Source organism: Myotis myotis, unplaced genomic scaffold (assembly GCF_014108235.1).
Source record: "Myotis myotis isolate mMyoMyo1 unplaced genomic scaffold, mMyoMyo1.p scaffold_m19_p_3, whole genome shotgun sequence".
In the NCBI taxonomy this organism is placed as follows: Eukaryota; Metazoa; Chordata; class Mammalia; order Chiroptera; family Vespertilionidae; genus Myotis; species Myotis myotis.
The window spans coordinates 156,840,862-156,854,145 of record NW_023416335.1 but is presented as its reverse complement, the minus strand read 5'-3'; positions in this window follow the sequence as shown (position 1 = coordinate 156,854,145).

Sequence of the window (13,284 nt, the reverse complement as noted above, 5' to 3'; positions counted from 1 at the left end):
AGTTTCAGTTCTGGTGTGTGTTTGGTTTCTGGTTGGTTGGGCAAGACTCAGGGCCTGAATTAGGTCTAACTCTGGAGGGTTGAGGAACACCTGTGGGGCAATGAATGCATGACATCCTTGAGTAACAGTCTCTGGTCTGGTTGTCTGTCTGTCCTGCAGAAGGTGGATTTTGTTCTTTGTGTGGACATTTGTGTTTGCCTTATTTGTCTTATATGTAAATGTGCTGGCTATGGGAAACTCACATTTGATCCCTGAATGGAGGCCTTTGGGGTACATCCTTCAGAATTGGATAAAAAGAGCCCTGTTTATTTGACTTAAAGAAATTAAAGTGCTCATATAAATTAAGAAATATAGTGCTCGACTGGTGTGGCTCAGCAGTTGAGCATCAACCTGTGAAGCAGGAGGTCACGGTTTGATTCCTGGTCAGGGCACATGCCTGGGTTTCGGGCTCAAACCCTAGTAGGGGGCATGCAGGAAACAACCGATCAATGATTCTCTCTCATCATTGATGTTTTTTCTCTCTCTCTCCCTCTCACTTCCTGTCTGAAATCAATTTTTTAAAAGGTATGACTCATTTGTTATTTTTAAAAAAGTGATTTACTTGTACCCTGTCCATTCATAAAGAGCATATATCTGCAAGGATGGTTTTGAGATCACTGACTCTGAGCAGGTGCAGTCATGCATTTTCTTGTGTCAGAGCCTAATCAAGGAGCTCAACTTCTGAGTAGCAGCTCATTAGCTCCCCTCCTCTCCTCTGGGAGTGGGGCAGGTCAAAGTGAGAAAGATTGCTCTCTTTATCCATAGGCAAGATGAGGTGCTTCTAAGCTGTGTCCCCTCCTTGGGGAGTGGCCCCCACTCAGCCTGGGCACAGGCCCTCTGGTTTTGGGGGGGTCTTCTGACTGGCAGTGGAATGGGCTGACCTGGGTGCTTCCCCAGCTGTGGGAGCAGCAGGGTGGAGCAGCCCAGCGCTCTGTCACAGCCACAGGCAGCCATTGACATTTAGGAACAGAATGCTGAGTTGGAAGGGAGACGAGTGCAGGGAGGCCACCCCACCCAGAACCTTCCTTTTAGCGGCTGGGTCTGAATTGTGGCGTGTGAGTCAAGCTGTGAAACCAGTCAGGGTCGGCCTGTCCTTTGTCTCTCTCAGTCCCCCCTGTTTGAGATATGGGGGAAGCCTTCTCAGCCCATCTTCTCTAGGCAAAGTCCTGGGGAGCCGGAAGTTAGAGGGCTGAGAGGCGCCAGGATGTATAAGGGCAGTAGGAGGTACCACTGCTAAGTGTGGGTATCAGCGACCCAAGAGAAGAGGCGAGGCAAAGCGGTGCCTTGTGTGAGCAGCCCCTGTGGCATCGCTGACATTCTTACTTTGACCTCCTGTTTCATCCTGATTTGAATAACCGGAGCCTGCAGTTGTTTCAGTCTTCACTTTCAGTCTTGAGTTCCTGTTTCCAAAATGGGCACAGATGGTGGAGGAGCCACAGTCTGTGAAGGGTGGAAACTGTGGGTTACATAGACCTCTGGTGATCTGCTCATCTTAAGGCTTGTCTCAGTACGTAATGGGCAGTGGGTTTGGGGGCAAAGAGGTTGCAAGTAAGTGTGTTCTCCCTGCCACCACGAGTGGCTTTTCTGTGGTGCCTTGTCCCAAGAGAGCAGGAGCAGAGGGCCATGTCAGGACTTCCTCCCCATCTGCTCTCCCTGCCAGGGAAGTGAAACTCTACTTAGCCCCATGGCAAACATCACTGTGCTTGAGGAACCATGGGTCACCGACCGGCTGTTGTATAGAACTGTCATATCTGGCATCCCTTTCCCCCTGGGATTACTGTGCTTCCCCCACTAGGCTCACCCTTTTGGCATGGCCACTTCCTGCCCAGATCCTACCTGTCCTTCCAAGTCCTAGGTACATCTGGCCGCTCAGTAAGTGTCCTGGATCATATGGGAAAAGATTTAAATACAACAGCACCTTCCCCCTTCTCTCCCTTGTTGGCATCTTTGTCCTGAGGTAGGCTACCACTCTGACCCAACAGGGTGAGAGTTTCTGAGTGGCAGGATCCCAATCTCCTTGATTTTCCCCTGCTTCTGCCTCACCTCTTCTGGCACATGTCTCCTGTTGAATGGTGCTGTCCTTATGCACTTCTGTTCTCAGGAATCCCAGAACCTAGGGGACATTCATAAAACAGGCAGCCAGAGAATTTCACTCCTCCAGCTCAAAGATGTACTCTGTCATGTTCAGCAGGTAGCAGTCACAGAAGTATGACTTGTCCCTATTCCCTCAAGAATGAGGAATAAAAAAATCTGGCAGGGGGAGCAGCGGGCGGGGGCTGGGGGTTGGCTGGTTTGACTCAGTTGTTTGGATTGTTGTCACCCTTACACCAAAAGGTGGGGGGGTTCAATTCCCGGTTAGGGCACATACCCAGGTTGCAGGTTTGATCATCAGTTGGGGCACATGTGGTAGGCAACCTGATCGATATTTCTCACATCAATGTTTCTCTCTCGCCCCCCTCCCTTCTTCTCTGTAAAATCAATAATAAAAATTTTTAAAACCTTTAAAAAAATCTAAGGGAGGAATTGTTAGGTAGGATAAGGGTCTCAAGGTCTAGGCCAGCCATGGGCAAACTACGGCCCGTGGGCCAGATCCGGCCCGTTTGAAATGAATAAAACTATTGAAAAAAAAGACCGTACCCTTTTATGTAATGATGTTTACTTTGAATTTATATTAGTTCACACAAACACTCCATCCATGCTTTTGTTCCGGCCCTCTGGTCCAGTTTAAGAACCCATTGTGGCCCTCGAGTCAAAAAGTTTGCCCACCCCTGGTCTAGGCCATTCTTACTATATGCTATCCTTGCTAAATATTAAAATACTAGAGGCCCAGTGCACGAAATTCATGCACGGGTAGGGTCCCTAATGGCTGCTGGCCACTGACCAGAGCCTTCCTATGTTCCGCACTGCCCCCTGGTGGTCAGCGCACGTCAAAGCGAGTGATCAAACTCCCAGTTAGTCGAACTCCCGAGGGGACACTTTGCATATTAGGCTTTTATATATATAGATAGCATACCCCGCTGCAACCTGAACCCCAGCAGGCTGGGTGTTCACCTGTCACACCTCCTCCTGCAATACCCTCCCCACTGCTTCCCTTTTGGAACTCCAAACCCGGCGTCTCAATGAGGATGTGTGCCCAAGCTGCCATCTAGCTCTCTAATGCCAGCACCACCTACAGCTCTAGTAGAAGGAGAAGGGGGCGGGTAAGTAAGGAGGTCTCTGTACCACAACTCATACAAAGCAAACTACCTGTAAATTGACGGTGGTAAAGCACCAAGGAAGCAACTGGCTGCAAAAGCCGCTTGCAAAAGAGTGTTCCCTCTGCTGGAGGGGTGAAGAAACCTCATTGCTACAGGCCTGCTACAATGGAACTCAGTGAAATGAGACATTATTAGGAGTCCACTGAACTTCTGACTCACAAAATTCCCTTCCAGGGTCTGGTGCGAGAAGTAGCTCAGGACTTCAAATCAGATCTATGCTTTCAGAGTGCAGTTATTGGCACCTTGAAGGAGGCAAGTGAGGCCTGTCTGGTTTTTGAAGACACCAACCTCTGTGGTATCCATACCAAACTTGTAACAATTATGCCAAAAGACACCTAGCTAGCACTCCTCATACATGAAGAAAGTGCTTAGGAATTCACTGTGATGGAAAACATTTCATTCTTTTTTTCTGTTCTTCTTTTTGTTTTTTAATCCTCATCTGAGGACATGTTTATTGATTTTTAGATAGAGAGGAAGAGAGAGAGAGAGAGAGAGAGAGAGAGAGAGAGGAGAACATAGATGTGAGAGAGATATCCATCAGTTGCCTACTTCTTGAGCCCTGATGGGGACCAGGGATCAAACACACATCCCTGGTATGGGCCCTGATGGAAACAAGCCTGCAACTTTTCATTGTACTGGGTGATGCTCCAACTAACTGAGCTACACTGCTCAGGGCTTTTGTGTTCTTTACTTTTTTTGAAAAAAGTTTAATTTTTGTGTTGAGATAAATTATCTTCACTTATATCAGCTAACTTCATAAAATAGAGGTTAGAAGGAAGAGTGTTTATACAATATTTATGATGAAATTATATATTTAGCATGAAATTATATAATCTGTGCTAAAAGTCTGTAGAGAGGGCCTGGGAAGGCACATGGGCATTTCTTTAATTATTGTCAGCTGAATCCAGTGGCTTTGGCAAAGCCACATCCTGGAAACATGCTTTGCCAGAGGCAGGAGTGTTGTCAGCTTGACCTTCAGCCCAGGTGCCAGGGGGTGGGTTTTGTATTTAAATCCAGCCAAGCACCAGGAATGAATACGACTCGGGCCCACCCAAGAATGCACATAATCTCCTCTGTCTTGACTTTCAGTAAAACTTCCTGGTTTTTTGCTGTATTGGCTCTGGGTCCCTGTCCCTGTCTCTCCATCAGAAGACAGTGTTCCTCAGCAGCCATGTGAGCAGTCCGCCCCAGTTCAAGGAGTAGCAGCTGCATGTGTAGCCTGCCCCCATCCAAGGAACAGCAGCCTCATGATCAGCACACCCTCTGTCTGAGGAACAACAGCTGTGTGTGAAGCCTCCACCCACCAGCCAGAGAAGCCACCAAAGCTGTGAACAGCACCCACCAGAGGAGCTGCTGCCAACTGAGGAGCAGCTGCTACCACAAAGGCCCGAGGAGCAACCACAGCCCGAGGAGCCACTGCCACCCAAGGAGCAGCCCCTGAACGACTCAGCATCTAGATATGTCGGTGAGATCAAACATAGGTAGACAAAGAAACCCCCAAAGGAAAGAAAAGGAGGACTCGCCAGAAAAGCAGCTAAGTGAAACAGAGGCATGCAACATGACAGAAAAAGAATTCAGCTTAAGGGTCCTAGAATGCATAAACCAGATGGAGGAAAAAATCAACAACTTATGTAAGAATCAAAAAGAAATGGATGAAAAAATCAATAACTTATGTAAGAACCAAGAAGAAATGAAGAGTGATATAGCTGCAATAAAAAACACCATTGAAAGTTTCAACAGTAGACTAGGAGAAGCGGAGGACAAAATTAGTGAATTAGAAGACAGGGAAACAAAACACACCCAAACTGAACTGCAATTGGAGAAAAAAATTAAAAAACAGGAGGAGAGCCTAAGGGAGCTATGGGACAACATGAAACAAAACAACATACGAATAATAGGGGTGCCAGAACAACAGAAAGAGGAACAAGGGTTAGAAAACCTATTTGAAGAAATAATATCAGAAAACTTCCCTGAGGTGGGGAAGAAAAAAGTCACACAAGCACAGAGAGTCCCAAACAAGGTGAACCCGAAAAGACCCACACCAAGACACATCATAATTACCATGGCAAATGTTCAGGACAAAGAGAATCTTTTTAAAAAATATATTTTATTGATTTTTTTTACAGAGAGGAAGGGAGAGAGATAGGGAGTTAGAAACACCGATGGGAAAGAAACATCGATCAGCCGCCTTCTGCACATCTCCCACTGGGGATGTGCCCGCAGCCCAGGTACATGCCCTTGACCGGAATTGAACCTGGGACCCCTCAGTCCGCAGGCCGACGCTCTATCCGCTGAGCCAAACCGGTTTCGGCTGGACAAAGAGAATCTTAAAGGCTGCAAGAGAGAGACGGAAAGTTACATACAAGGGATCTCCCATTAGATTATCAAATGATTTCTCTCAACAGAAACACATCAGGCCAGAAAAGAATGGATGGAAATTTACAAAGTGATGCAAAGCAAAGGACTGAATCCAAGAATACTCTATCCAGCAAGGCTATCATTCAAAATTGAAGGGGAAATAAGAAGCTTCACAGACAAAAAAAGGCTAAGGGAGTTTATCACCACCAAGCCAGCAATGCAAGAAATGCTAAAGGGACTGGTGTAAAAAGAAGAAATAAAAAGCCTAGAAAGAAAACAGGCACAAAAAATAGAAATGGCTACAAACAAGTACCTTTCAATAACTTTAAACGTAAATGGACTAAATGCTCCAATCAAAAGACATCAAGTGGCTGAATAGATAAAAAAAAAACATGACCCATATATCTGCTGTCTACAAGAGACCCACCTCAGAATAAGGGACTCAGACTGAAAGTGAAGGGACTCAGACTGAAAGTGAAATATCTTTCAGGCAAATGGAAATGAAAAAAAAGCTGGGGTAGCAATACTTATATCAGACAAAATAGACCTCAAAGTGAAGGCCATAACAAGAGATAAGGAAGGCCACTTCATAATACTAAAGGGATCAATACAACAAGAGGATATAACCCTAATAAACATATATGCACCCAATGCAGGAGCACCCAAATACATAAAAAAACTCCTGGAAGATATCAAGGGGGAGATTGACAACAATACAATCATAGTAGGGGACTTTAATACACCACTGACATCACTGGATAAATCCTCTAGACAAAAAATTGGCAAAGAAACAGCAATCCTAAATGACTCACTAGATCAGATGGACTTAATTGACATCTTCAGAACCTTTCACCCCAAAGCCACAGAATATACGTTCTTCTCAAGTGCTCATGGGACATTTTCAAAAATAGACCACATATTGGGTCACAAAAAAGTCTCCCCAAATTCAAGAAGATTGAAATCATACCAAGCATCTTCTCAGACCACAATGGCATAATATTAGAAATAAACTACAATAAAAACAACCCCAAATACTCAAACACTTGGAAGCTGAATAGCATGTTATTAAATATTGATTGGGTTACCAATGAGATCAAAGAAGAAATTCGAAACATCCTGGAAACTAATGACAATGAAAACACAACAATCCAAAACCTATGGGACACAATGAAAGCAGTCCTGAGAGGGAAGTTTATAGCTCTACAGGCCTATCTCAAAAAACAAGAAAAAATGGTAGTAAATCATCTAACTCTACATCTCAAAGAATTAGAGAGCAAAAAGAAAAGCCCAGAGTGAGCAGAAGGAAGGAGATAATAAAGATTAGAGCAGAAATGACATAGAGACCAAAAAAAACAATACATAAAATCAATGAAACCAAGAGCTGGTTCTTTGAAAGGATAAACAAGATTGATGAACCTCTAGCTAGGCTCACCAAGAAGCAAAGAGAGAGGACCCAAATAAACAAAATCAGAAATGATAGAGGCGAAATAACAACAGACCCCACAGAAAAACAAATGATTGTTAAAAAATACTATGGACAACTCTACTCCAACAAACTAGACAACCTGGAGGAAATGGACATATTCCTAGAACAATACAACATTCCAAAACTCAATCAGGAAGAATCTAAAAATCTCAATAGGCCAATAACTATGGAAGAAATTGAAGCAGTCATCAAAAAGCTTCCAGCAAACAAACGCCCAGGACCAGACGGCTTCACAGGGGAGTTTTACCAAACATTCAAGGAAGAACTAAAACCTATCCTCCACAGGCTACTACAAAAAATTCAAGAGGAAGGAACACTTCCAAGCTCATTCTATGAAGCCAGCATCACCCTAATACCAAAACCAGGTAAAGACAACAGAATGAAAGAGAATTACAGGCCAATATCCCTCATCAACATAGATGCCAAAATCCTCAACAAAATCTTAGCAAATCGGATCCAGCAGTACATCAGAAAGATCATACACCATGACCAAGTAGGATTTATCCCAGGGATGCAAGGATGGTACAATATCCGCAAATCAATAAACGTGATACATCATATAACATATTGAAAGAAAAAAACCACATAGTCATATCAATTGATGCAGAAAAAGCATTTGACAAAATCCTGCCGGGACCCAGTCCATCCTTGCTGTTTCAAGGGACCTGGCATATATGGCATACTGTTCTTAATATGTTTGCTCACCTTCTTGGCACTATGTGTTTTAACCAAGGTCACCTCTCTGAGAAAAGTTGTTTCCCCAGGTAGGGATTTTCCCCTGAAGTTAGGGAGGGAATAAAACCCCTTAACTAGGTGCCAGGCAGGTAATTAATCACTTTAACTACGAACAATCATGTTTAAGCTACATAATCTTTACTCCCTGGAATGGAGATAAGAAACGCCCTAACCTTTGGAATAGAGATTGATAGGATTGGAATCAACTGGTATAAATACAGATGTAACAAGACAACAGGACACACAGAACCTAGACAGAGCCTAGACACAGAATCTAGACACAGAACCTAGACACAGAACCTAGAGACAGAACCTAGAGAGAGAACCTGGCTGAAGATCCTAGAGACAGAACCTGGCTACAGAATCTGGATAGAGCATGGCAAGAGAACCTGACTAGAACCTGGTGACTGAACCTGGCTGGAGAACCTGGACAGAACCTGGCTGGAGAACCTGGAGAACCTAGCTGGAGAACCTAGCAAGAGAACATGGACACAGAACCTGGCTGGAGATCCAAACCAGAACTTCGCTGGAGATCCTGAACAGAACTTGGCTGGAGATCCTGGCTAGAGATCCTGGCTAGGCTGCTGACCAACTGAACGCTGTCTCCGTGTCATTCCTTCTTTGCCGACTCCGTCCACACCTTTGGGGACCCCTGGACCTGCTGGGGTGGGACCCCAGCAAAATCCAACACCCATTTTTGATAAAAACTCTCAGCAAGGTGGGAATAGAAGGATCATACCTCAACATAATAAAAGCCATATATGACAAAACCACAGCCAACATCATACTCAATGGACAAAAACTAACACCATTTCCCCTAAGAACAGGAACAAGACAGGGATGCCCACTCTCACCACTCCCATTCATTCGACATAGTACTGGAAGTATTAGCCATTGCAATTAGACAAGAAGGAGAAATAAAAGGCATCCAAATTGGAAAAGAAGTAAAACTGTCCTTATTTGCAGATGACATGATATTATACATAAAAAACCCTAGACTCCAACAAAAAAACTATTAGACTTAACACATGAATTTGGCAGTGTAGCAGAATACAAAATTAACGCCAAGAAATCTATGGCATTTCTATACACCAATAGTGAACTTACAGGAAGAGAGACTAAAAAAACAATCCCATTTACCATCGCACCAAAAAAATTAAGCTACCTAGGAATAAACTTAACTAATGAGGTAAAAGACCTCTACTCAGAAAACTACAGGATGTTGAAAAAAGAGATAGAGGAAGACATAAACAGATGGAAGAACATACCATGTTCTTGGATTGGTAGAATCAACATCCTTAAAATGTCCATACTACCCAAAGCAATCTATAAATTCAACGCACTTCCCATTAAAATACCAATGGCATATTTCACAGACCTAGAACAAACTCTCCAAAAATTCATCTGGAATAAAAAAAGACCCCGAATAGCAGCAGTGATCCTGAGAAAGAACAAAGTAGGTGGGATCTCAATACCAGATATCAAGCTGTATTACAAAGCCACTGTTCTCAAAACTGCCTGGTACTGGCACAAGAACAGGCATATAGATCAATGGAATAGAATACAGAGCCCAGAAATCAGCCCGAACCAATATGCTCAATTAATATTTGACAAAGGAGGCAAGAACATACAATGGAGTCAAGATAGTCTCTTCAATAAATGGTGTTGGGAAAATTGGACAGATACATGCAAAATATGAAACTAGACCACCAACTTACACCATACACAAAAATAAACTCAAAATGGATAAAGGACTTAAATGTACGACGGGAAAACATAAAAATACTAGAAGAATCCAAAGGCAACAAAATCTCAGACATATGCCAAAGCAATTTCTTCACTGATAGAGCTCCTAGGGCATTGGAAACTAAAGAGAAAATAAACAAATGGGACTACATCAAAATAAAAAGCTTCTGCACAGCAAAAGAAACCATCAATAAAACAACAAGAAAGCCCACTGCAGGGGAAAACATATTTGCCAATGTTATCACCGATAAGGGTTTAATCTCCAACATTTATAGGGAACTCATACAACTTAACAAAAGGAAGATAAACAATCCAATAAAAAAAAATGGGCAAAGGACCTAAATAGACACTTTTCAAAAGAGGACATTCAGAAAGCCAAGAGACATATGAAAACATGCTCAAAGTCACTAATCATCCGAGAGATGCAAATCAAAACAACAATGAGGTGCCATTTCACACCTGTCAGAATGGCTATCATCAACAAATCCACAAATGACAAGTGCTGGAGAGGATGTGGAGAAAAAGGAACACTCGTGTACTGCTGGTGGGAATGCAGACTGGTGCAGCCACTGTGGAAGACAGTATGGAGTTTCCTCAAAAAACTAAAAATGGGACTCCCATATTACCCCCTGATTCCACTTCTAGGAATATATTCCAAGAAAACAGAAACACCAATCAGAAAGGATATATGCACCCCTATTTTCATAGCAGCACAATTCACCACAGCTAAGATCTGGAAACAGCCTAAGTGCCCATCAGTAGATGAGTGGATTAGAAAACTGTGGTCCATCTACACTATGGAATACTATGCTGCTGTAAAAAAGAAGGAATTCTTACCATTTGCAACAGCATGGATGGAACTGGAGAGCATTATGCTAAGTGAAATAAGCCAGTCAATGAAGGAAAAATACCACATGATCTCACTCATTTATGGATAATAAAGACCATTATAAACTTATGAACAAAAATAGATACAGAGGCAGAGCAGCCTCGAACAAACTATCAAAGTACAGAGGGAAGGCCGGGAAGGGTTTCGGGGCTGGAGGGGGATGGTACGAGATCAACCGAAGGACTTGTATGCATGTATATAAGCATAACCAATGGACATAAGACACTGAGGGGTAGGAGAGGCCAGGGGATTGTCAAGGGCGGGAAAAAAAGGAGACATATGTAATACTCTTTGTAATACTTTAAGCAATAAAACAATAAAATTAAAAAAAGAAGACAGTGTTCCCACCCGGCCCCAGCTTTTTCCTTCCATCTCTGTGTCTGTCTCTTTCATTTTCTCAATCCCCAACCGCCCCTACTCAGGAACTGGACCGCTCTCTTGCCGTGCTGAACGCGGAGAAGAGAGACATATTTACAAAAGGCATTTTATTTCCTTTCGTAGGAATTTTAGTTGCATTAGTATTTTTCATTGAAAATAAAATAATTAAGAAATATAATCTTACTGCCCAGTAACTTCATTATGTCATTGTGAAGCCCCACAGGTTCACACTTTGGATTTCAAGAAAAGTAATGCACTCTGTTTTCCATATTAACTGCAATACAGGAACATAGCCCTTTATAATGAGATAGCATAATTCATAGATGCTTTCAACAATTAAGTTATTCTAAATCTAACTCTTTAAACAAGTATGCAAACATTTCCACAGTTATAGAGGGGGACTTCAGAGAGTATATTAGGGTTGGTGGAGTTCTTGAACATTATGTATGTTCTTTGACATTGAGCCAAGAGCTACCAGTAAATCTACTATTTTTAAAAAACACATCTGAGATTACAATTCATTTCAACTTATTTCAAGAATGTTTAAAATATACAGAAAGAAATGATGAATTGCCCAGTAGATATTATTTTTTTCTTTGCAAGGTGGGGGTTGGTGGTGGTGGTAGGGGAGCTCTCTTTGAAACATGTTTCAGAAAAAAAAAAAAATCCTATATAATATCCTATATCATAAAAGCCTAATACGCTAAGTGTCCAGTTATCTGGTTGACCGTTCAACCAATCAAAGTGTAGTATGCTAATGATATGCTAAGGCCACAACCGCTCGCTATGATGTGCACTGACCATGGGGGGAAGATGCCCCAACCAGTAGGTGAGGTTGTTCCTGGGGTCTGGCCAATCAGAACTGAGAAAGATGGTCCGGACATGCCCTGGAGCCCTCCCATGGTCCCTCTCCAGCTGGCCAACCTCCCACGTCCCTCCTAGCCCCGGTTGTGCACCGGTGGGATCCCTCGGCCTGGCCTGCGCCCTCTCACAATCCAGGACCCCTTGGGGAATGTCAGAGAGCCAGTTTCAGCCCGATCCCATAGGCCAGGCCAAGGGACCCCACTGGTGCACGAATTCTTGCACTGGGCCTCTAGTATATACATTTAAAAAGGTGCAAGATTTTAAACAAATCTTGCTAATTTAGCTATATAAGAAAAACAATGTGGTTCATGCTCAATTGCTTGTGCTACTCTTTGTTAATGTGTATGGGTTTTGCCACAGGTGGAGTCATTCATTGATGCATCTGGTCACCCAAAAATATATATTGAACACCTGTTACATATCAGTTTCCAGTTCCTGGAGTTGCAGAAGGAAAGAAAGCAAATAAAGTTACTTCTCTCCTGAAGATTGTATTCTAGCAGTGAGGTAAAATAAATGAAATACATCTTTTTGTTAGGTGGTGATATATGCTATTAGAGAAAATAAAAAGGAGTATAGAGGTGGGGGCAACTAGTGGTAGCCCAAAATTAAATTACTTTAAACTTTGAAGCAGAATTTGAAACACACCCATCAGAGCCACTATCTAGAGAAGAAAGAATACAAACTGTGTATTATATAACCCAATTACAATCAATGAATTCATCAATAATTGTTGTTGAGGTGTCCTCAAAAAACAATTATAATACTAAAAACAGCAAAAGGTATTTGTTGAAAATATAGATACTGCATTAAACGTTTTATACATATTACTTTTGTTACAATATATTTTTAGGTTTCTTTTATGTTTTCCATTTTAATAGATTAAATATGGCTATATATTACTTGCAGTTCCTTCCATCAAGAAGTGAAACCTAGCCTTGGCTGGCGGCTCAGCTGGTTGGAGCATACACCAAAAGGTTATGGGTTTGATCCCCAGTTGGCAACTGATGTTTCTCTCACATCAATGTTTCTCTCTCTCTTTCTCTCTCCCTTCCTCTCTCTCTAAAAATTAATGAAAACATACACTTGGGTGAGGATTAAAAAAAAAAACAAGTGGGACCTATTTCACCACATCTTGGATCTGGTCCAGCCTTGTGAATTACTTCACGTGGTGGAGGAAGCAGAAGTACAGTCCCTTTCATATCATTGTTGATGTGAGTTCTCCCATGGCTCATTCACAGCAGTTCTGCAATAACTTCACCTCTAGGGCTTGCTTCATCCTTTTATTAAAAATATATATTTTATTTATTTTTTTACAGAGAGGAAGGGAGAGGGATAGAGAGTTAGAAACATCAATGAGAGAGAAACATCGATCAGCTGCCTCCTGCACACTCCTACTGGGGATGTGTCCACTACTAAGGTACATGCCCTTGACCTAATCAAACCTGGGACCTTTCAGTCTGCAGGCCGATGCTCTATCCACTGAGCCAAACCGGTTAGTGCTGCTTCATCCTTTTGCGACCATGAATGGACCA